The sequence below is a fragment of the Halichoerus grypus genome, chromosome 7 (genome assembly GCF_964656455.1).
Source record: "Halichoerus grypus chromosome 7, mHalGry1.hap1.1, whole genome shotgun sequence".
NCBI lineage: Eukaryota > Metazoa > Chordata > Mammalia > Carnivora > Phocidae > Halichoerus > Halichoerus grypus.
The window spans coordinates 92,861,742-92,865,555 of record NC_135718.1 but is presented as its reverse complement, the minus strand read 5'-3'; positions in this window follow the sequence as shown (position 1 = coordinate 92,865,555).

Below are 3,814 nucleotides of genomic sequence, written 5' to 3'. Positions count from 1 at the left end.
GGATGGGTTAGCCTGGTGATGGGTATTGAGGAGGGCACGTTCTGCATGGAGCACTGGGTGTTATGCACAAACAATGAATCATGGAACACTATATCTAAAACTAATGATGTAATGTATGGGGATTAACATAACAATAAAAAAATTTTAAAAAAAAGAAAAGAAAATCATAAGGAAAACACAAAAAAAAAAAAAAAGAAAAAAGGGTAATAGGAACATTGCCTGTCAAAATATAGGACATAACATGGGATAAAATGATTCTCAGAGGAAATTTTTAACCTTAAATACATTCATTTGAAACCAAGAAAGATGGAGAATAAGTGAACTAAGGAGTCAATTCAAAAAGCTAGAAAAAAGATAACAAAATAATTTTTTTTAAAGATTTTATTTATTTGTCAGAGAGAACACAAGCAGGGGGAAAAGCAGACTCCCCACTGAGCAGGGAGCCCAATGTGGGACTCAATTCCAGGACCCCGGGATCATGACCTGAGCCAAAGGCAGATGCTTAACCGACTGGGCCACCCAGGCGTCCCACAAAATAAAATTTTTAAAGAACAAGATATGAGGTAAATAGAAAAAATGTAAAATAAAAAATAAAATGGATAAAATAAATAATCTTGGTCAATAATGCCAAAAGTTGGTCTTTTAAGAAGTAAGACATAAATGATTAAAATTACTAATGAGGGGCACCTGGGTGGCTCAGTCTTTAAGCGGCTGCCTTCTGCTCAGGTCATGATCCCAGGGTCCTGGGATTGAGCCCCACATCGGGCTCCCTGCTCTGCAGGAAGCCTGCTTCTCCCTCTCCCACTCCCCCTGCTTGTATTCCCTCTCTCACTGTGTCTCTCTGTCAAATAAATAAAATCTTTTTAAAAAGTAAAAAAATAAAATTATTAATAAGAAAGGGAGCATATGAAGATAATTTCAAAATTATCAGAGCATTTTTAATTATGGGAGTCAAGATGATGCAGGAGAGCTAGGTTCTTGTCTCACGGAGTCGAAGAATGAATCTCGCAGACAACGGAGAGTGTGTAAAGCAATAGAAGTTTATTAAGTGAAGATACAGAAAAAGCTCTCAAGAGTGAGAGGGGTCCCCACAGGGTTGCCAACGAGGGCCTTTAGGATTGGTCTTTTATAGAAAGCTAACCAGGGAACTTAAATCCTTTTAACAATCTCTATTGATAACACCATCAATGGTTTACTTCCTTTTTAGGGTCTGGTTATTCTTTGTTGGTCACAGGTGATTATCATAAAGACACCCACCCCACACACCTAGGCCAGGGTGGTCCGCCCTAGGGTAGGGTGGTCAGATTTGTCCCCATATCTCTGGTTTCCCCACACCTCCACGTTTTGGGATTTCTGTGAGCCTGATCACATAGCCCTCTATCTATCTCTCCCTACCTAGCCCGCCTGTCCCTTACTCAGAGAAGGCTTACAAGCAAGACACAAAATGAAAAGTCATAAAAAAAAGTTGACAGATTAGACTCCGTTTTTTAAAAAGTTAAAAAGAAACTCTCTATAAACAAAATTAACAAATGAAATAGAAATAACTGTTATGAGTTAAAAGCCAAAACTGTAAAGAGCTGCTATAAACTAATAAGGAAATCACATACACAATCAATATCTTTAATGCACAAAACTGATACACAAATTCTTGGAAAAAGAATGACCAATCAACATTTGTAAGAACGTCACCCATACTAGTAATCAGTAAAGTTTAAAGCAGTTAAGATTGCACTTTTCACCCATCAGATCAGCAGAAATTTTATTTTTAAAGATATTATTTATTTGACAGAGAAAGACACAGCGAGAGAGGGAACACAAGCAAGGAGTGGGAGAGGGAGAAGCAGGCCTCCCTTGGAGCAGGGAGCCTGATGTGGGGCTCGATCCCAGGACCCTGGGATCATAACCCGAGCAGAAGGCAGCTGCTTAACCACTGAGCCACCCAGGCGCCCTCCGCAGAAATTTTAAAACATAACATGCAGTGTTAAAAAGGTTAAAAGAGGAAACAGGCACTCTCATACCCTCTCACTGGGAATGTAAATTGGTAGTATTTTGGAGGACCATTTAGCAGTAGGTATTCAATTTTTTAATGTGATCCCTTCGATCAGGCCACTTCCAGAAATCCATCCTACAGAAATATTCGAACATGTGCACAGAGATAGAAGCCTAAAGATGCTCCTCAAGATTTGGGGGGGGGGGACGGGATTAGTGGAAAAAAAAAAAAACACGGAAATTTTCCGTATGTCAGTCAGAAGGAAGATGAGGTTTGATGAAGGCCTGATGAGCGGCCTTTAAAATGAGTAAGAAAATCTACAGGTACTTGCATGAAAAAATTGCCAACAGTGTTAAATGGTAAAAAGTACTGAATGCAAATCACATAGTGCATAATTAGACATATGTGTATCATAGACAGACACATGCGTACGCATGAAGAGGGGCAGGTATGGCATGGAGAGACTTCCGCTTTTTAATCCTAAATACCAACATTGTTTCATTGAAGAAAAAAGGAGAAAAAAAGAACAGTCTGGAAACAGACACATCAAAACTGGTGAGTGTACCTTAGGGGACAAGGGAGGGATCAGAGTGGAAAAAATGTTTTACTTTCCATTCTCTGTAAACTGTGAAAAACAAACATGCAAGTATTACGCAATTTTGTGAAAATAAAACTTTTAATAGAAATAACATAAAAATACTTTTCAATGACAATGAGTTTACAATTTTTACAAACAACATGGGTTTACAATCTTCAAAGGCACAATAAGAAACAAAACAGGAGGATTTATGTGTGTCACCTGGTACTTTTCCAGTTCTCCTTCCTTTACAACGTGATTAGGAAGTACTGCACAAGAACTCCTCCCTCCTTTATGGAATATTACCTTCCAGACCCAGAGCTCCAGCACGGTAGCGCGGGAGTGCCGGGGAGAACGCCCCCTCCCCCGAGCGGGATCGCAGGGGTGGGTGCCTCTTCCTCCGGGCCCGGACGTGCAACAGCAGTCTGTACGAACCGTCCGAGCTCCCCCGAGCAACTCACTTGGCAAACCCGATCGTCAGCCACGCTCGAGTCCTCCACCGTGCACCGCACCCGGACGGCAGAAAGGTGCCAGGCGAAGGCGAAGGCGAGGTCGCGAGCCGGAACCAGGCGACCGGGACTGCCACATGGCCGCCGCCCACGCCGCGTAGACGCAAGCCGAGGCGCGCACCGGGAAGGGCACAAAGGCTGGCCGTGCGACATAAGGTGCAGAGGACGGGAGGCGAGCGGCCACGGCGGGGCACTCACCAGAGGGTGGACAGAAGGCACGGGCAAGGGCCACCGCCCGGCCTCTTCCGCCCCGGCCCCCCTGTCCGCACCCTCCCTTCCACCCCGCTCGGGCCCGCACGCCCTGACGCACGTCCGCCCACGAGCGCTCCCTCCATTTTGTCCCCAGTCTCCTTCGGGCGAGCGGGGCGGCGCTATTTTTAAAGCCGCTAAGTCATGGACCGAAAAGAGGAGGCGGCGAGGCGGGCGCGGGACCACGAAGTGCAGGGGCCTGGCGCTCGGGGTTACTCGGCTGCCGGCGCCGGGTGGAGCTGCAGGAGGCACCCAGGGCTCGTCCTGGGGCCGGAAGGACAAAGGACACGCAGGGGACGCGGGCTGCGAGGGAGCTCAGGCCAACTTCCGGGCCGGTGGGCCAGGGCTTGGGGCGGGCTGGGCCGCCGACCCGGCCGCGGGGCCCGCGCGCAGGACAAAGCGGCGGCGGCGCGCCCGCTCCCCCCGCCGCCGCCGCGGCCCCGCCCCGCGCGCGCGCCCGGCGTTCAGGCACGCGGGCGCGAGCCCGCG